Consider the following 21,403-nt stretch of genomic DNA (forward strand, 5'->3'; position numbering starts at 1 on the left):
GCAAATCGCCTTAAATATTTCGTGAAATCCAAATAACTTTCTGTTTTTTATTCTATACTGGTGGCACATTTAGGTTCCTGTAAATGAAGTCGGTTTCCTCAAATGTACGGCGATAACCTGCTCTCTCTCTCTCTCTCTCACACACACACACACACACACACACACACACACACACACACTAACACACGTATATGTATATGTATATGCATATGCATGTGTGCATTTTGCATATGAAGAGATGAAGGATATTATATTCTGCATGAAATAAATTCTACATAACTGAGTGTGTACCAAAGATGAGGAGCAGGATTAAAGTGCAGCGCTTTGACTTCATTATGAATCTCCATCAGTGTGTGTTGGTGTAACAATGTAAAACATAAATAAATCAACGTTAAACCTCGTGATATATCATTATATCTGCATGCTAAGTGATAGAAACATTTGGGGAAATAAAAGCCTGTCAGGCCTGCAGCCCCGTGTGAAAATCCTTCTCCTTCAAAGTCCACATGCAAAAAAAAGGAGAAAAAAATCCCTCGTTTTCCTTCAGCGCCGACATGAATTTCTGACTCATTAGCATTTATGCAAATGAGTTTCTAATTGCAGGCGTAATGACTCTGGCGTGGGAGATTTTTCAATCCGCCATGTTTTTTGTTACTGCATGCTTTACAGGATGCATTTTCTTTATCTGCATTTTTTTTAAAACAAAAGCGGACATTTGTTTTATCCACGGCCGCTCAGCCGACAGGAATCCTGCAGGAGCTTTATGTTTTCAAAGACTTTTTCTTTTTCTTTTTTTATTACAGGCCGCGTTTATCTGCAGCATCGACAAAAGCCTTTTTCTGCCCCTGCTCAGCGCCGCAGAGAGCCCGGCTTTACAGGAGGCTGCTGGAGGAGAATCTAAGTTGGAGGTGAGTCTGGAGATGCAGCAGCTTGCAGCTCTGAGACGCCTGCATGTCAGAGCCTGTAGCTCCTCTGATGCAATGTGTGCGAGCAAAAGGGAAATGCAAAATGGCAGCACATAAAGGAGGCAGCAGTGTGAGGATCTGAGCTTCTACCAGGCGATAATCAAACACAATTAAAGGCTAAAAAAACTCGAAGCACTTATTCTCTTGGGAGAAAGGAAACTCTGAACTTGACAGAAATATTTATAAAGGATTTAATGTGTCAGGGCAAACAGGTTGAAATAAAATGGAAGAATGTTTCATCTTTATAATTTAAAAAAAATGTTTTCTAAATGTTTCTTTTGTCTCAGATGAGCCTGGCTTTTTATTTTAGCACCACACCACCGCTCCCTGCTTAATGAACTATTTAGGAGGACAGTGTGTGTGCGTGTGTGTGTGTGTGTGTGTGTGTTATGGAGGGGGGGTGTAGGGGGGTAGTCTGTCTGGTTTGGCACAAGGAGGCTGTTTGGCCCCCACAGAGCTCCAACAATATGGGCAGATTTTGAGGGACAAAAGATCCAGAGCTTTGGGTTGCAGAGCACGTCTCTGACACTGGGACTCTGGTGCACTGGGGATACTGGGATGTTGTACTGGGAGACAGTGAAGCAGCAGAGTGCTGAGCTCAAGCACTTTACCTGTGCAGCTGTACAACAGGTAGCACGATTAAAATATAACAGTAAAAGTCTGGATTCATGCAGATTTAAGAAATTCATAATGTGAAAGTGCTGCACAGGCCAATGCATTTCAAAATAAAGGTGCTAAAAGACATTTTAAAGATGTGGAGGGTGTAGGGTGCAACATTTCTTTGTTTGGTGTTCCACATTTCCCTGTTAGAGCGATATTGCAGATTTACTGAAATATTTCTCTTCCGTCATCTGTAAACAATCCTGTCATTATTTGTTTGCTCTCATTGTTCTGCAGAACTGTTTGTTTCACGTAAAAGCTCGTCCGTCATGTTGAACGAGAGTTTAAGATTAATGAGCCAAATATAATACAAAATACTGTATGTTCAGTAACAAGAATGGAATGAAATGTGACCGAGATTATCCAAATCCTGAGTAAAACCTCCTCAGCAGTACTCAAATGCACGAGGGAATCATCACAAATTCTTTCAGAAAAATATGTTATTTCGAGACGATGGTAAATTAATATATTTGCTGTGAGGCTCAAAGAGACAGAGCGATGTCAGTCATGAACAGACGGAACAACGTGTCCTCTGGATCTAAAGATCACAGGGAGCAGAAGGTTTGGGGTTCAAACCCTCAGCAGAATGATGTGTAGTCTTTTTGTTGGGTTTTCAGCACAGTGTGTGTCAGGTTGAGCTCTGACAAGACAGAACCAGACCTCATTTTAGATGTGTACTAATTTCAATGTATATGAAATAAATTGTGTGCATGTGAACTTAATGTAGGAGCTTTACACTATGGTTAAAAAAACAGTGAAACCTTAAACAAAACCTGTTCCTATCATTAACCAAAATATAATGTCGTCTATATATATTTAGACGAAAGGAGTCTTGACAAATGCTTTAATTTGAGGCATTTTAAAGATTTTTCTGATATGGTTTCTGTGATTCAGAGGTCTTTAGAATACTTCAGCTTCAGTGAAGCCTCAGTGGAAAAAGAGCAACTTAACAAACCAACAAAAACAAGAAGAAAAAAAAATGTGTTCTGGATCTGAAACATTTGCTGCTTTCTGTTTTTCGGCTGTGCTTCACTGTTTCCCGAGCTGTTGTGTTTTTTCCTTCTTGGCCCAGCTTCTCATTCATGGAAGTGTTTTACATGCTGGTCAGCCGGTGCAGTCAGTGAGTGGGCTGTGAACACATCCTGCTGCTGCTGCTGCTTTAAAACACACAATCTCACATCCAAATGTAAACAAAACAACAATCAACAGAACAACAAATTCAAACTGCGAGACAGGAAGCTGCTGCCACGCTCGGGTTTGATTGACAGGTCCTCTAGTGAAGCAACCAAGACAATGATTTCATTTCAGTTTTTAATCTTTTCTTAAAGTTTGTTCACATCAGTGACTTCTGAAAAATTCAAAATGTTATTTTTCTCTTAGCTGAAAATCACCAAATGTTTCAGACTCCTCTTTTACTTCAAGATGAACACACCTGTTTTGTTTACAGTCATTAATAAAAGACAGGAGGCCTTTAAGAGGTCATGAAGAACACCTGCCAATCCAATGCAACCAAATACAACCGCTCCTCATTAAATACTGGAATTGAGCTTCTGATGCTGACAATGTGTGTGATGGCTGTGAATTCAACACTGCTGTCCTTTTAAAGCCCTAATTTCTTGACATTATCAGGTGTTTACTAAGCAATAATTTTAGGTGAAGTGTATTTTTTTTGTCTCACTGGATCACACTCCTTGTTTATTTGTCGCACAATGAAACTTTACAATAAAAGTGATTATCTTAAAAATAATAAGGAGAATCTCTTGTTTTGTTCCTGCAGTTTAAATAGTGCCAGATGTGAATGGATGTTTGGTGGGAGATTAATGTGCATTTTTAAGGTGGTTTAAAATGTTTCTGTTAAACCATCCTTCCATTTTATTCTGCATATCAATGTCTACAAGGGCTGCTCACATGTCATGTCTGCTGACATGACTAAAATACATTCGCTTCAGATGTGTAATTTTTGAGATGGTGAAATAAATAGCCTCATGTTGGTCATGGCCTTATTATTCTGTCATTCTGTTCATCATCACTGTTTGCTGTTGATATGATCCGCTGCAGAGGTGCTGCTTCTCCTCCTGTTGCTCCTGTGGAGCCTCACACCTGCTCAATGAATCCATCTGCACAATTACCTTGAACCCTCAAAGTGTTTCTGATCCAGTTGGCAGCACAAAAACTACAACACAGCCCAGAGTTCTGTCTGGAACTACAACTGTACATCACTTGTTGATCAGCGTTGGTCCAACACATGCACAGTTCGTCTGCAGTTATAGTTTAAAGCAGCATTATAACAACAGTTAAGGCTGCAACAAAGCTTTTAAAAAATATATTATTATCAGACGATTATACAGTAGATTAAAATGTAAGAAAATTCACCATCACACTCTCCCACAGCCTGAGGTGATGCCTTCAGGTGCCTGTTCTGCCTGCACAAATCCAGAAGCCAAAGACTTTCAGATTACTGCCAGATAAAGAAAGTTTTATTTGAATTGACTAATTGATTTATGAATTAATTAATAATCTAAGTTGCAGTTAGAGACATGAGAAGTAAAAATACTGTTTCAAAAACTGAGTCATTTAAAGGTAATTTACTTGAGTATTTTGTTCCTTTAAATATCTACAACACAGCTGTATTTACTCTGCAGAACAAAGAATCATCTTACAAAATATGATGCATTACATCACATACTACTTTAGTAAAAAATCAGCTTCACCTGTTTAAGATACAAATTGGAAATGCTGCCTACACTGAATGCATCACAAAGAGAGGCTAATCCAAGCACAGTTACTTTTAAATACAAAGGCTTTACTTGTGCATTAATGCAGTCATTTATTTTACATTTCAACAGCTCATTTTTACCTGGACAATACTATACCCAGCATCATGTGCAATGGTATGTTTAAAGTCACATTTAACAATATGTGCTGTGCAATGTTCACCATCATGTGCAATATTACTTCTCCCCATGCAATTATTTTTAGTTACGACTAGGACACCTTATATTTACATTCATTTTTTTCACTTATCTGATTATGTGGTGTGGTGTTATTTTATTTTACTGTATTTTATTGTATTTTTGGAGCAACCTGACACAAACATTTTCTTCTGGATTAATAAAGTTATCTTATATCATACAGTGGTGTATTTCTGATTCCACTTGAGTAAAGGATGTGGAAACTTACAAATATGTTCACAACTGTACTAATTACAGTTTTAATTAGGGACATAATTGCCTACAATTTAACTTTCAGTTATTAGTTTGTCATTTAAGTCAGGCTGTTTCATATTATTTATGATTAGAATTATTAATGCAGTTATTTAAGTTGCAGCAGTTATCCTAAGTGTATTACTCTAATTGCAGTGATACCAATGTGCATATTAAACATGTCAGTTCTGTGCAATAATTCTGTTTCATGCAGAAACATGTGAGCTGGCTCTGAGTCTCAGGCCTGTGCAGAGTAAACTGGATGGAGCAGGAGGAGAAGGTGGTAGTGAGGGGGGTTTAACCGCCAAGCCCTGCAGGAATGGCCTGATGGGTGCTAATGAACTTGGGATGTGCCACCACAATGCTGAGCGGCCCCTGGTCCACCTCGGTGCCCGGGTTCCCATGCAGCCGACGGAATAAGAGAGAGGGATGATGGGGGGAGGAGGGGTGAGGTGGGGAGGAGGGTGGCTGGATGGTGCACCCGGCCTATTGTGCCCGCTCCTTAGCCCATTAGCCACCACCAACCACTTCGCTTTCCCAAGAGGAGCTCGAGGCCTGCCTGCCTGCCTGCCTGCCCGGACTCGGTAACCAGGCATCGGCGAGGGCGCGAGGAGGGGAGGAGAGAAACAGTAGCCGTATTTAGAGTTTGATCTCCAGGAAAGCGTCCAAAATTTGGAGAGAAAGAAAAGGGGAGCCCGGGACATTGGTAGGCAGAGAGAACCCCCCGACAACAAACCGGGGGCTGACAAAGTTGTCTCTTTGGCAGTCGCGCCTCCTATTGAAGCAGTAATTTATTCAAAGGAGATTTTTATCCCCGCGATCTGATTATTATGATAATCAAGTGACCCAGACCCCCTTTCTTGGCTCTTGTCTGCGGGCTCTGGGCTCGGCTGTGACAGTAAAAGCTGATTTGCACGGTCTTCACCCCCTGGTCACATTCCTGGACTCCTCTGTATCAAAGACGCACACAATGAGAATAGTGGATGTGCGCACTTGATCCAGGCGCATGAGCGCGAGGCCGCAGTCTCCGCCGGGGGCTTTGTGTCAAACGAATACTAGTAGCCAGACAAGATTACACGAAACTTTTTATAATCCCACATGAGCCAAAACGGGGCTCAAAACGCCACACTTGATACGTGAAACTCCCGAATAGCCGCACAATAGAGTGGATGCAGCATGTGTGGACGCGCTTATGGTGCACATTTACGCGTAATTAGAGAATCAATTATTACTCTGGCCATCAGGTTTTATGTTATATAAGAGTGGATGCTAATATTTCATTACTTTTCTGGTTTAGTCTGAAATATGTAATGAAACCAGAAGAAATGTAACATGAATTCAGACTAGCAGTTTCCATGATTGTGATCCATAAGAGCAGAGAAGTTGAGCGTCCATGCCCATTCACCACCACGTCTGCTTTCATTTTTTAGAGGGTGGAGACAAAAACAGACCTGCATCGTGTCATAAAGGGGAGGGCCTTGGTGGCAGTATATGTTTTTAGAGCTGGCATGTTTTAAGTTCATATTGCATCTGACGCGAGGAATGGCGAGTGCGAGGGACGGCGCGGGCAGGAGGGGGGGAGGCGAGATCCACCTCCGCGGGAAATAATGGGGATGATAATAAAAACAGGGGGAAAACCCGTCCGAGGGAAGCTGAATGGATGGAGCCAGAGAGACGTCACGGCCAGCCGCAGCCATGAAGACTGAGCGGTCCAGCCTCCGGCAGCTCAGTTGGTCTCCATCTCCCGAGCTGCTCGTTTTCGCTTTTGGAGAGCGGACCCCGCAGAGACTCGCAGACGACGGCGTGAGTATGAAGTATAAGCTGTGTTTTCTTCAAAGGGGGGGAATGTGAACCCAGGTGCGGAATATCGGCTAAAAAGCGGAGGAAAACGCGTTTGCATCCGCGCCGTGTATACGTCGCCAACCTGCACACAGAACGGAGCAGGATGCGTGTATAGTCTGGATGTGGCAGCAGCGGGCGAATATGGGCGCTGAGTGTTTGAGCAGCAGGTCTTCAGCTCTAAATGTGATATTTTTTCTTATTTCTGTCTCTTTATCTGTCTTCATGCTCTGAGGAGTGTAAAGTAGGAGGTGGTGTTTCATTCAGAATGGCAGCTGCTGGCAGCGAGGACGCGGTGGAAACATATTGCTCAGCATAAAATGTGCATATTTTGTCTTTTATTTGATTTTCAAACTGCATCAAAGGCTTCAGAGATACAGAAAAACTCTAATTATCCCATTTCTTATATGGAGTGTGGGATCGTGCCCAGGCCCAGTGAAAGGTCACAGATGAGCATGCAGAGCCAAACCTGCACTCTCTGCTCAGATGATGAAATGCAACTTGTAATTAGACGTGGTTTTGGCGCTGCTTTGAGCGAGAACTCCCCTGTTTCACAGCCTCAATGACGCATTGTGCACAGGCTTCATATGCGCCATTCACAGGGCGCCACAAAGGCCAAAAGGCGCTTCCAGCCCTGATTTCATTCCTCATACACACCTCCAGGCACTTAGCAGGGTCACTTCTCCAGCCCGGCTCGCTGTGGCAGCGGGAGCGGTAGAGTCAGGCAACATATGGCACCAGAGACCCACCCAATATGACACGATCTGGGTCTGGGGACAAAAGGAGAAAACCCTTTTTTCTCTCTCCTCTCCCTTTTTTTGTCCAAATTAAGCCCTTGCAGGACTCTATGCGGCCATGTGGCTCAGATATGAGGATTACCAGCAGACAGGCCTGCAATGCATGCGTAATAAAACAAAGTGGTGGCGTTCACACCCTTAGCTGGCGGATAAAGGGATCACAAGGCCAAATATCCAGTCCACACGTGTGCACCGAGGCCAGTGCCGAGTACACGTGTGGGCTCCTGGACACACCGGGGGAGAAAACCTGTGCCTGTGGAGCTTTGAGTGGGGTGTGAAGCGACAAAAAAGGGGGATTATGCAACATTTCACATGATGAACATGAGAGTATTAATGTGTATGCACGCAGGGGTCAATGCCAATCTGAAAACAACGTTTAGAAATGTTTTTAGTTTAAAACTAGAATTTTTAAAAAATATATTTTAATGTAAATTAGATAATTTTATGGTATTTATTTTTTTATTTAACTCGTTGCACCACACAGTGCACACACACACACACACACACACACACACACACACTCACACACACACGGAGCCAAAGTTGTGTGTGCCATTGCAGTGAAATTTAGTGATAATTTTGCAACACCTGCTTTGCAACATCTTCCTTTATGTTCAACAATATGAAAGAAAGGTTGTACATGATTTTTTTTGCAGTAATGAATGTGCTGTTAGAATACACGCGGCTGGGGTCTGCACCTTTTTACGCCCACCATCACTGACTCTTTCTTATTTATTTAAACATTTAACAATTCCTTGTTGCAAAACGCAGTTTGCTGATTGTCTGTTCTGTTTGAAGGCTGCAGTATGTAAAATGGGGCAATCTGGCTCCTCCGTGCTGTATAGTCCATTTGAAGAATAAAATGATCGTCTCTTTTTTCCAGGGATCCCTGGAGAGACATTCAGCGGCCTCACAACACGTGGCTTACTGTAGGTAATATGGGCTACCAGCTCTCACTGTCACTCACATAACACACAGGCTTCTGTAGTCACTTTGGATATTTTTGGAACTTTAGGGGAATAATATATTTGATATTTAAAGAAATAGAAACTACGGGTTATATGATGATATACAGTCAAAAGAACACAAGCAATAGTAAAGTTATACATATTTATACATTTAAAAGTGGAATAGTATTTATCACTTGTTAAACAAAGGGTTTGTAAAAAGCAAACATAAGTTAAAGATTTAAACACGAATATGATGAAAACAGCCGCAGCCAAATATTACGCCATTATTTTGTAAAATCTAGACAATATCAGCGATGTTCATTAGGTTTAGTTTATTACATACAGGACGCGTGGGAAATGATTGAATTATTTCTACAAATCGTCACTTTCAGCGAATCAGCTCCATACACCACAGTGTGACTGTGTGTGTGTGTGTGTGTGTGTGTGTGTGTGCACTGTGTGTGTGTGTGTGTGTGTGTGTGTGTGTGTGTGTGTGTGCAATGTGTGTGTGTGTGTGTTCAGCCCCATCGTGTGTCTGCAATCAGGCCTAAACTTTCACCCCAGTGTGCTTCTTCTATTCTGCTAATTGTACAAAATACCACCTTTAAATGTCCTCCTCTAAATATCGCTTTGACTTGTGCGTAAAATACCTATGTCTTGCGTAAAACTCGTGCGTAATTGCCTTTGTGTCCTCAGAATGCAGCATTCAATCAGAGGATCCAAACTGTGACATACAATTGCGTAAATGAAATGCTCAACCACCTGGTTTTTAAATCAGATGATAACCAATGAGACTTTATAATAAGAATCAATTTCTTGCTAATCAGCTCTGCACCTTCGCATTAATTATTTCCAATTAGAGGCGCCGGATTTGTTGACGTCATGCACCTCTTGGCCAATAGCACAGCCTGATGGGGTTTGTTTAAACGGTGGAGAGAGAGATTTCGGTGCACGACTGATGCTTTTAATGTGATTTTTGGATTTGATCCGAGCTCAGGTGAGAGGAGAGAAGAGGCCGCTGTAAGTGTGACTCTGTGGGGGTCTTTTGGTTTAAACTTTGGAGACACTTTAGCTTCATTTTCTGAACTCACAGCGTGAATAATTCCTCGGGTGAAATGCATCGTGAAAAGCGAACGTTGTGGGGGTTATAAACTCAGAAGACAAATATTGAAATTGTATCAATTTATTAGAATTATATAATAGAAGCACAGTCACGAATAAGCCAGTGTTAATGAAGGGACTATTAATGATAATGGGGAAATAAGTGCAATCTGCATATAATTATCCTTCTCTTTATCAAGCGAGGAAATCGTGAAAATATATCTGATCTGAAAACGAGTCATAAAGCTCACAGCATAGTCTGCAGCGATTAAACATCTCACTGTTAATATTGCACCATTCTCGTGCAAAATAATATCATGATGAATTACTTATGACTTTAAACATCAAAGTGAATGTTTTTTTTTAAAACAGGAAGTAGTAAATGAAAGCATTTTAAAAGAGATTTTCAAATAAAAAATAATTGAATTTTCAAAATGTTGTAGGTTATTAATGTACCTGAAAATACTGCAGAAATAATAAAAGTGAAACTATTACGTAATTAGGTTTTTTTATTTGAACTTTTAATTATTTTTTTGCACAAAAAAAGAATTATCTGAATTAATAGTTTATCTGACTGTGCAATTTATGAAGAAAACATACTTATTTTTCATTTATGACTGCAGATAAGAGTGTGTGTGTGTGTGTGTGTGTGTGTGTGTGTGTGTGTGTGTGTGTGTGTGTGTGTGCATAAGCCTATCAACTGTTACTGTGTATCTAAACGTGAAGTTCACACATTAGCTGCATACGTGTGTCCAGTGCAGCAGCATTGTGTGAGCTGAGGCATGTTTCTGCTCTTAAAGGGCCTCACTTTGTCCTTGTGGATGGAAACAAAGCACCTTGACGAATATACGTGTCGAGGTGGCAGCCTCCTGAGCACCTTTTTTTAGAAATTTACACAGATTCAGACAGCAGAAGAAGAAGAGAGTGGATGTGTTTTCTGTAACGTGAAAGGGAGAACAATGCCAGTGGGATTTGCTGTTTGCTAACAGGGATGTAGCCATTTTTGCTAAAGCCTGCATGTTGCCAGTCAAGTCGTGTAGTTCAGGTTTGGGTGTGTGTGATGGAGGGCGAGAATATTCTATGCCTCGCCCCCCTCTGTCACTCTCTCCCTCTCACACATTCTCCCCCAGTATCTCTCCATCTCTCTCTGCTCTCAGTCAGTAGAGCTTTACTTGGCGGTGGTGTTGGTGGGGGAGGAGCCTGCCACAACAGGGATCTGGGCACACAGAGCAGCTTTAATTAGAAGGGGCCTTGTGCCATGTGTCACCACGGCGTGTGAGAAGAGTGTGTGTGTGTGAGCTACAGCATTGTCTATACCGTACATGTGACAAACTGCTTTTTGCTTTATTTTTGTGGAAATATTTGGGTGTGAAAGGACACGTCCATGACATGTGCTTCATGCTCTAATATGTCTGAGCGTGTGTGCGTATTTGTATTACATCACCGTTAGTGTATATGCACAGTGTGTATGTACGCCTTAAACCCCTCTATCTTCGCCTTGACGCCAACCTCGAGCGTGGGCCGACTGCTTTGGCATCAGATAATGTAAATGAAGACAAACCAGTTTCTTTTGTAGTGAAACAGCCAGGATCTTTTAATTTAAAAATGCATTTGGGCCGTGGCAGGGGGCGTTGTTTGAAGCTATCACCCTCCTATGGAGCCAGTCAGCGGGTGAGGCGGATGCACCATAGGGATGGGCGCTGGGCCGGAGAAGGCAAGGTTGGCGCCGTAACCGGTTTGGGCCGGTTTGACGACTTGCGAACATTTTTTTTCCTTTTTATCGGTGCCTCTCAGTGATTGTTTGACTTTGGGGAGTTTTTGATATAGAGGCTTTACTTGTGGGCCAGTCAAAGCTTTCTGTGCACAAAGGGACGTTTCCAATTGGCTGAGGCGGTTTGAGGCGGGGTGAGGGGCCACTTTGACGTCACAAGACGAAGGGTCAGGACATTTAAGGGCTGCTGTAGGTTGAGTGAGGAAAAAAAAGGCCTCAAGCCAGAAGAGTAACATCTTTGTTCAGTGTTGGCGTCAACTGCTGTCGCTTGGATTTCTAGACTCTGCTTATTTTTTTAACATTCATTTTAACAAAGTTAGTCTGTAATCATTCAAATCATGTAAAATCAAAGATGTGGAGGCATATAATTATGTTTATATCAACAAATTTTCCTTTGCTTACAGGTCAGAACTTGGGCCATGTCACTTCGCCTGAGGCTTGAGAGGATGGGTAGCCTTAGGGGTTGGTTGTTATCTTTGGTTATCTAGCTGTATGAGTGATGTACATTCTTCATAAAGCTAGATAACCGAAAGTAACAAGAATCCCATTACACTCCTGAAAAGGCATCAAGACCCCAAACGCGCCTCCCTCAACAAAAAGTACAAACTCTGCCATCAGAACTGCAACACGACAGAAGAAAATGGACGACATTTAAAAGGAGCCGAATGCAGTAAAAGGTAGGATGCATGACTGTATGTGTGTGAGTGCTTGTAGGTCCACAAAGCCTTCAGACAAACCTTACTTTACCGCAATTGTCCGATTATTTATGCTGTTTCAATCCATCAACATTTCGAGATGCAGAATCCGGTTAGGCATGTAGAAATAAACGGGACATTGCCGTACGTATTGCGTACTGCAGCCAGTGGCAGTGATCCATAGCAGTACGGTTGGTGCAACAGGATCACTTTTAATCTAATAAGCCCCATGATCCTTGTGTGTGGGGCTGCATGCAGGGGCTTAGCCATAGTATCACATGGCCGGGAGTGACGGGCTTGCTGAAAAAGACCCACACTGATTCACCAAAGCTGGTGGACTTTGACAAGTCGTTTAACAAGTTGCTGTTAGCTAATCAGTGTGCTAGCCAGTTTGGTCAATGATGGATCTATTCACTTGGTTCCATGAATTTCAGCTTTGCTGGCTGCATCTTTGGCATTAAAAGAACATGCAATATGAGAAGAATGTGTGCCTATTATATCATAGGAGCTGCATACGGTGCTATGAATTATACATATTTTCCGACTTGGACGGGATTGTGTGAGTTAAGAATGCTCCCTCGGAGTTAATCCGGGCTCCCAACTCCCCGCCGGCACCTAAGCGAACCAACAAGAATTTGTTTGAGGCCAGTTTTGTTAAGTTAGCCGTTGTTGATTTTTTTCCTCCTTCCCACCTACTCCTTTCTCCCTTTTGGGTGAAAAGATGTTTGATTTGGGGTCCTGGCCGTTGTTTGATTTGACGTGACAGTTGGCTTGGTTGTGAATGGGCCGTGGCAAAGCCTCCATTGCATGAGGTGCTACCATGTGGAAAGGCCTGATGGGATCTCGCTGAATACTGCTGTGTGTGCGCGCAATGCTCAGAGGGGGGAGTGGTCCAGGGGCAATCAAGCAGAAAGTGCCCCCAGTGACGAGATCCATGAGGGAGAGACGGAGAACAATCTCAGCCTTAAGGTTCTTTGCCTGGGCTCATGGTGAGGAGTAATTGGTCAATCAGATCTTCAACCTCAAGGCCTCTGATGGCTGATTGAAGGTGTGATTTCTTTTCTGTCCATCAAAGCTAGAGGGTCGCTCCTGCTGAGAGAGGCCACTAAGGATTGCTCCCAAGGTCTTGAGGCTTTGGAGCTACCAGACTAGCAGTGAACTCCAATTGTAATACATATTCCACATGGCGGGTTTGCTGCCGCAACATGGCTCAGCTAAAACATCACCCTGGAGTTTAAATGTATTCAGCATGACATGGTACAAATTCTAAACAGTTGTGCGGGGCCAAAGTGAAATTCCTCTAAGCTCATGTGGCAACCTCACCTCACAATGTCAATCTCTTCAAGCCCTGCAGTTGTGCCTGCCTGCCTGCCTGCCTGCTGCATTGCAGGTGCTGAGTGTGACATTTGAGCTCTGGGCTCAGCTAGTGAGAGAGAGGAACGAGGGCCTTGACAGGAAGTGACAGCCAGAGATGTCACCTTCTTGGGTGGCAAAGTAGTACCTGGTTCCCTCTCTATTGTGCTGCTCCCGACGTGTTTTTATAGCAGTGTAGACTTGTGAGTGTGGCGTAGCTTTGATCTGTTACTGTAAATGATAGATTCCTGATTGTGCCTGATAAATATCTTGTACGTCTGTGCAGGTGCATTTACGAATTTTGCATTAAACAGGTAGCAGACGGGCATGTTTTAAGCAGTGCATGGACAAGTTGCCTCCTTTTGCTTCCTTTTTGTGTCAGTTACAGTGTTGGAGTAAATGGGAACTGAAGTCTTGGACAGATTGTGTTTATACCCTAAGCAGTGCCCTGGGAGACGCATGTCATGGTGCAAATGCTTTGTACTGGCTCTGTGTGTGGCACAGTTATATCACTAGCACTTCACACTGGGGACCCCGGAGCAGAGCCGGTCTTAGCTTCTGCCTCCCTGAAAATGGCACGGAGATGGGAGAGTTCCTAAAAACCACCTTAGGGCCTTAGCTCTCTCTCATTTTCTGTGTCCCATGGCAGTGTCTGAAATAGAAAGAGAGCGCGGAGAAAAAGGGTAGAGAAGGAAAGAAGGCAGGGAGAGGAACGAAGAGGAGGAGGGTGGTGGGTTTGTCTTCGCTTTCATGCACTAGGCAAGCAGATTTAGACTCCAAGTGTCAAATAGAAAAACAGCCATTGTGGTCGGGTCCTACTTGCCCCCCCACCAGTAGACTTTACAGTCAATAGAGCTAGTCCACTTGTCACTGACGGACAATGCGCCCCTTTGCCTCCCTTTCACCCCTGCCGGGTCCGAGCAGCCAGACAGTTTTCTGAATAAGACCCAGTGATTCTTGCCCCCTTTTCTCTGCCTCTCTTTCTCTCGACGGAACACACCAACAGGGTTTGGAAAATGGCTTCGCTGTTGGGCCGGAGCAGAAGCCAGACCCTGTTATTTTCTACAACATCGGCATTCCCTCCACCCCCATGCGCTCACAGGGAAATGAATGTATCTTAAGCAGTCGCAAAAGTCAATGGGCCTCCCCAGACAAAGGAGATTAAGTTTGGCAACTTAGCAGTAACAGGTGTACTTTGACTGTGCTCGGACCACACGGGGGGTGGCTGCTGTTGTCTGACCCGCTGCTCTGTTTGCCTCTCTGTTGGTTTTGAGTTGCATGGATTTAAAGATGAAACTTGCTTTGTGTGTTTAGACGACAAGAATGCTTCAGACCTTGTCGACTTAGAAGTTTTAGTCGAGAGTGTGTTTGGCCTAGCTGTCTAGCACCGGCCTCTTATCATTTTTACTGCTTTTGAAAATGTAGCTCAGTTTTGCAACATTTCTCCAGTGATTTGCCAAGTTTTCTCCAAAGGGATTCTGCAGATATCTTTAGATCTCGAGCTGTGCTCACCCAAGGGAGCGAGTTAAGGGTAAACAATGCGGGCACACAGAGGAAGAAAGAAATATCAGAGGGAGTGCGGCACAGCACTGAAGCATGAATACATTTTCACATTTAGAACTGAGACAGTGATGTTTTAAGAGGGGAAATGTCTTTCAAAGAGAATGAGTGAAGCCTTTTCTATCCATACCTTCAGTATTTTCAACCACAATAAATCGAGCCATTCAGCAGCAGTATAAACAGACACTCTCAGAGCCAGAGCAAAACAGTGCATGCATTTGTTTGTTTCAGTCGTTAATAAAGCTTTTACCGAGAGCCTCGGCCCTCAGAAAAAGCCCATTCTGGTGAAATGACTTGGCAAAGCATCCGATGAAGGGTCTGTTCAGACTGAAGCTGCTCCCGCTGCCATTGTCTAGCTCTCTCACACACACCTACGAGTCCAGAGTAAGCACACAATTTCATTGTTGCGTGAGCTGTTAATATCAGAGGCTTCACAATAGAGCCCATTCGCCATATTTGCATAAGGCACTTTTCCAACAAGGACCCGGAGAGGGCTTGAAAGCTGGCCCACTCCAGTGCCAATGGCAAAAAAATGTCAAGTGCCAATTAGGAGAGGTTTGCCACCATTCAGCAGTACCCCACCCCTGTAGTCCTTCCCCTCCCTGCTTACCCACCCCAACTCTCTCACACTCCAAGTCACCCCTGTTTTTACCACCTTATTCCAATTTCAGACGTAGCCTTCCCCTTCTGACACCCAGAGACAAAAGCTGGCTCCCTCCTCTGCTGGCTAATGGAAGATCCTTTCTGCCGGGCTCAGAGTATTAGCAAAATCAGACAGCGTGCTCTGTTCACCGATTAGTCAGCTTTCTTTGTTGATTTCTTTGAATAGAAGGGTTCACGAACTATGCAGCTAAACCTGTGAGATATAGACTCCACCTGCTAGTGAATATTGAACTTAGCAAGCTGGCTACATTGTGCTACTTTGGTTTTAGACTCGCAGGTTTGCATGGGCAGGTGTGAGTAATTGAGGAAAAGGATTTTTGGAAGAGACAGACGCTGATTTCAAGCAATTAAAAATAACCCCTTTCATCTGATATCCGCAGTGGTCGGTCTGTGTTAGTGCTAATAGCATTTAGCCACCTAATGAAGTGCTTTAAGCTAGTCCTGCTTATTATTTTGCACTGATGCACAGACAAAAACAGAGCACATGAGGGAGGCTGCAGCCAGAGACGACTTGAATTGAGAGCACAGACTGTAAAGGCTAGAAGAAATGCACAATAACACTAGAGTAGGATTCACCGGAGCTACGTCAGATTCAAGTTAGCTTAACTGGTGAGTGTCAACAGTGCTGAAAAGCTGTTTACAATTCGACCATTGCTGAAAATGCTGCATTGTTTCCCACTAATGCTTAACTGCAGCTGTCCGACGCAAAGTACGTGGTGACAGGAATGTAGAGCATCATCAGTATCCCTGAATTAAAGTAACAGAGTGTTTACAATCGGGAAGCCTTTGCTACAAAAGACAGAAATAATAAATGAAACAATCCTGGTGTAAAATGACAAGGATGCAGGGAATTAAAAAAAAAAAAAAAATTAAGACAGTAAAAGAAGGTAATCGTGTTTGTCCGATTGGGCTACCGTTGTTTTCCACAGAGCGTTTACCTAACTTACCGCCTCCTGCCACTCAAAAGGATTTTTCTCTTGTCCCTTTTTCTCTTTCATTCTTTCATTCAATCTCTGTGTCGAGTTTTTTTTTTCTTTCCCACCCTTGATTCTCAGATGGTTGGATCTGATTTGCATGCATTTGCATAATGAAAGTCATTTGCATGCTCAGGGGCAGACTGTACCATGAGAACAGACATGAAAAGGTGGGTGTGTGTGCATGTGTGTGTGTATACATGCATTCATGTGTGCGCATGGCTCGCAATCGTATGGTTCCGTGAACTATACATGTGCGTTTTGATAGATAAACCACGTTCTTAAAATTTTCCCTGTTGCCCTCTGATTTTCCCTTTCCCGTTTTCTGTGCAGGCTACCACCACACCACCACCACTGAAGGAAAGCTGGCAAAAGGAGACTGAAAAACAGAGAAGAAGGAGGAGGAGGGGTTGCTGTTGATTCTGCCCTCCCTCTCTCCTCGCCCTCCTCTGCATCGCCTCTTCCCTCCGCCTCCTCCTTCCTCCTCCGCTCCATCCTCAGCAGACTGCCCCTTTTTCCTGTACAGCGAGACGCAGCCCGCGCCACCATCTTAGAGCAACGCTGGCATGAAATGGAAGTGGGAAGACCAGTCAGTGCAGGTAACACACCAAACCCACTGCGCCCGCCACGCTGCATCTTTCCATCAGCGACATCCCGACCCTCCATACTCTCCTCTACCACCTCCCCGTACCCTCGCTCCCCTTCTCCAGCGGGCAATAGCCTCCGTTTTAATCACCTCGGATATGTTTGTTAATTGCAGGATTCACAAGATGCACTGATGGGTGGAGGGGAGGGTGAGTTGATGTGGTGATGTGGGCGGAGCGTGTTTTGTATGTGTGTTCACATTAAATCACTCTGCTCTCAATGCCTCTCTCAGGAGGCTTTCAGTGGGCATCTGTCCTCTGAAGCGCCATGTTTTCTTTCCCGTTTGGGAATTCTCATGCCATCCTCACATGCGTGCCCCGACATGGCGGCGGCTGCCATTTTGGAGATACGATGCAAGCCGTTCCTTCTGGACAATACAGATGCACATTTCATAACTCCATGACTCCACTCTAGGATGTGTGCACTATATTTAAGCCACAGACATGAAACAATGTGGTGGCTTTTAAAAAAGAATTTTGTCTTTCTGTAACAGAGCTGACTTTTAGATTCATTCCAAAAACCTCTTCAGCTTTTCTTCAACTCCCTAAATGAGGTCAGAAGAAATGTCAAGGTGGGCACATCTGTCGAGTGGAAAGTGATGATGTCCATGAGCCGCTATTCACATTCTCATACAGGGACACTGCAGTGTGTAACAAAAAAACCAACACAAAGCAAGAGAGAGAGGGAGAAATAATAGAGAAGAGATGGTGAAGAAGTGAGAAAGTGGGACCCCGATAAGCAGAGTCTCGCTACTGGAAAGCCTCTCTTTGTGCGAGTGGCGAGTGTTGGAGGGCAGTCGGTACTCAGACAAGTTGAGTATTGTTCTCCCTGAGCGAGCTCGTTATAGTGCAGCATTATTCTAACCGGGGAGCTCCCAACTTTGAAAACCGCTTAAACCAAAACACCAATTAGCATTGGCTGGGCTTGATTAGGTAAGGAAGCCAGTAAACAATGCACGCCATTGTCCCCGCAACAGAGAGACCTCCCTTTGTTTGTGTCTGTGGTGTGGAGGTCAAAGAGACAATGCTAATGCTAACTTTCAGTAGGGTGCCAGTCCATAGGGGGAACACACAGAGACTGCTGATACTCCCTGTTGGGTCAAGGTGAGAGAAGAAAAGGAGACTGTTGCTACACACAGGAAAGCATCTCATTATTGAAGGTCCAAGAAAACTTTCTCAAATTATAAGTGTAAAAGTCAGAATCGAAAATCAATTGGTCAAAGTTTAAGAAAAGGTTTAATTTCACTAAAACCTTTCACTTTAAATGTCAACATTGATTTCCAATATTTACACAGATTTAACATTTAATGATATCAGTTCTCAAATTAGGTCATGCCCAGCTTATTGCGTTTATATTTCTGACGATGCAGCCTTTAAAAGCGGAGGCGTCGCTTGGCTTTCCTGAGAAGTGCTGCGGTAACTGTGTCAAACCCAAAGCGCACTAATCACGGCCAGGCCTCCATAAACAGGTGGTAGATTGAGCAAAAGGGGCCGGGGCCGTTCTCAATTTACTGTGTAAATTATGCAGAGCCCAAAACAATGCAAACAGTAGACAGTGGAGTGGCTGGCGTTGGCTAATGAGATGATGAGAAGCCTGGGAGGGCTGGGAGCCAGTCGAGGTGAGGGGGTGGGCACCTCCGGCAGCTTGTGTCTGGATCTGTGTATTCGTGTGTGTGTGTCTTCGTGAGAGTGTGTGTGAGGGTCTAGGGGAGCTTTGGCAGGGGAGCAGACACTGTCCCGTCTGCACAAACCCCATCATCAGCACCCCTCCTGCCCAGACTGAGTGCTGCAGAGGGAGGGGAGGGCTAGCAGGCAGCTGGGGCACCCTGCCCCCATTGCTCCAGCAAGAGCACCAGCCTTGGGAACCTCTGTGGCAGGGGTCCCCCCAACACTGGCACGTAGGGGCCCCCCAAAAGTCTGGCTGCAACCCCCCATCACCACTGTCCCCTCCTCCCTCTCGTCTCCCCAACCACCACCACCCCTCCCACCCTAATGTGAGGCTGGGGGCCTGGGAAGGACTTCAAGTTCATGGCCAGACCTCCTATTGAGCTGACAGCCTGACTGTTTGCTCAATTCGGCTCCCTATTCAGAGGAGTGCTGGAGGGGTGGGGGGGTTGCAGAGAAAGGGCTGGAGGATGGGTGGTGGGGGGTGTTGCTAGATGGGACACCGTAGCACTGTGATAGCTATTCATTCAGCAGGGGGAGACAAGTAAAGAGCGAGGGAGAGAGTGAAGAGGGATGGGGGGTTTGAGTCGGGGTGCATAAATAAAAAGTGAGGAATCCAGGCTCAAAGTTTGCTTTGAGCGGTGTGCGCCTCTCTCACACTCTTTTAGACTCTTAATTACCGGCGCCTTCCACTTTTCTCTCTCCCTTTCTCTAACTACGCCCCCCCTCCTCATCCCCATCACACACACACACACACACACACACACACACACACACACACACACTCCTGAACACACACACACAAAATCGCAATCATTCTCATCATCCCCTCTATCCCCTGGTTTTATTAGGCCACATGCTGGGGCTGTAAATTTACCATTAACAAGCTTATTCACTGTAGTCCTCTCAACAAAACAAGACCATGATGCCAATAACTCAAAGCGACACCAATACCCGAAACTGCCTTTTATACCACCACCCTCCGCTGTTAGCCACACCTCCGCCCCCCTCCACCCCTCTGGCCGAGTGCACCCGCTCTGTAACGGCGTAATGCTAAATGCCAAGTCTAACGTGATGCTTGCTAATAGCTCAGGCGATGCTAATTACCACGATGGTTGTTGATTTCTGTCGCCAGGCTGGACGGCAGCTTTATCGGTTCACTCTGCACTCACTGACCTGCTGTAATATTTTAAGTTGCTTGTCTGAGCTGCTTGAAAATGTGACAAAAAAAGGGGGTTTGATTGCCTTCTGAAGTCCAACTCAGCCTAGCTTAGGGTGTGTCACATGCTTCCTCTTTGTATTAGCAGCTCGTAGCGTACCAGGCTCCTGCTAAGGCCTTTCAACTTCAGCCCCAATCCCTTCAGCTGGTACACGGAGCTGTGCTTACCTCGGCCAGATTTAGGCCACACGAGGAATGCCCCCTCACTTATTCTTCATGTTTAAAGAACAAGCCTTCTTTTGATACACCCTAAATTGGCATTCACAGTCCACTGTCTCAAATAATTGTTTTGACATTCACATGATTGGCATCACTGTGTGTTTTGGCTCACTCGGAGGAGTCCAAGCCGTGTCTTAATGTCATCTTTCTCTTTGCAGGTGAATGTGTCGGTGCAGGGGGGGATCCAAAACAACCAGAGCAAACAATGGAGAGATAGCAGGAGGACTCCTCCGTCAGCCTCTCAGCCAGGACTAAACAAGGAGGAGGTCTGCATGCGATACCTGCCGTGACTTTGGAACAGCGCCGCACTGTTTGCACCTCTTCGATGCGGCTGTGTGATGCATTGTGTGACCCGAGCAAGACTGGCTGCGGGCGCCTTTTGGCATCTTAGCCGAGCAAACATCACAGTGGACTGTGACTGCAGGACAAGGGGCTCAGGCTGAAGATCTGCAGCTGTGGACTAACCGGTCCATAACTGTTGTGACTCTTGAGGGTGTGGCACTGAATTGTGTAATTATTATTCTTACATATAAAATAAAAATAATAATTAGAAATGAAGCAATATAATGTGTCTTCAACTAACATAGGTTTGACTTACTGTAGGTCTCATTTGACAAGTTGTAGCCCGAATTTTGTTTGATTTGTTTTGTTATAGTTGCTAGGACTCAAAGACACGTGAATGTGAGACCCACGGCAGCAGTGAATAATACTGCACTGCGATTGGACAGCTCCATGTGTCGGCTGACACAATGGCGAAGGAGTGAGCTGTCGTCTTTATACTCTATGCAACTGTTTTATCTTTTTTTTGTGGTCATTTTTCCGTCTTGGAGCTCCTTTTATCCTTACTGTGGATTTTTATTTTGGGCTACCAGTTTATAGACATTCCTTCAGACACCATGAAGAAAAATGGTTTCTGAGGAGCCTACGTTGCCGTTGTTAATATACTGAAATTACAGTCAGGGTGTGTGTGTGAGTGTGACAAATGACACAATACAGTCTCATTTGTATTGAATCTCATATTTGCAGCCTTAACAGACTTTGATGTGACTGTGCAGCCATGAGCCACAGTCTGAGTAAACGTGGACTCACGTTTAATATTCCTGATGGCAGAAGTGTGTTTGATCA

The 21,403-nt window shown here is 44.4% G+C and overlaps 1 long non-coding RNA gene across 1 annotated transcript; it reads left to right on the top strand.

The window, feature by feature from the left end:
* The first annotated feature begins 6,491 nt into the window (after positions 1 to 6,491).
* On the top strand, positions 6,492 to 21,112 carry LOC131976458 (uncharacterized). The gene is made up of 4 exons (XR_009394797.1): positions 6,492 to 6,631; positions 11,691 to 11,963; positions 16,865 to 17,130; positions 20,437 to 21,112. It is a non-coding gene; the product is annotated as an uncharacterized LOC131976458 (long non-coding RNA).
* The last annotated feature ends 291 nt before the right edge of the window (positions 21,113 to 21,403 follow it).

The sequence above is a fragment of the Centropristis striata genome, chromosome 8, assembly GCF_030273125.1.
Source record: "Centropristis striata isolate RG_2023a ecotype Rhode Island chromosome 8, C.striata_1.0, whole genome shotgun sequence".
Classification (NCBI taxonomy): Eukaryota; Metazoa; Chordata; class Actinopteri; order Perciformes; family Serranidae; genus Centropristis; species Centropristis striata.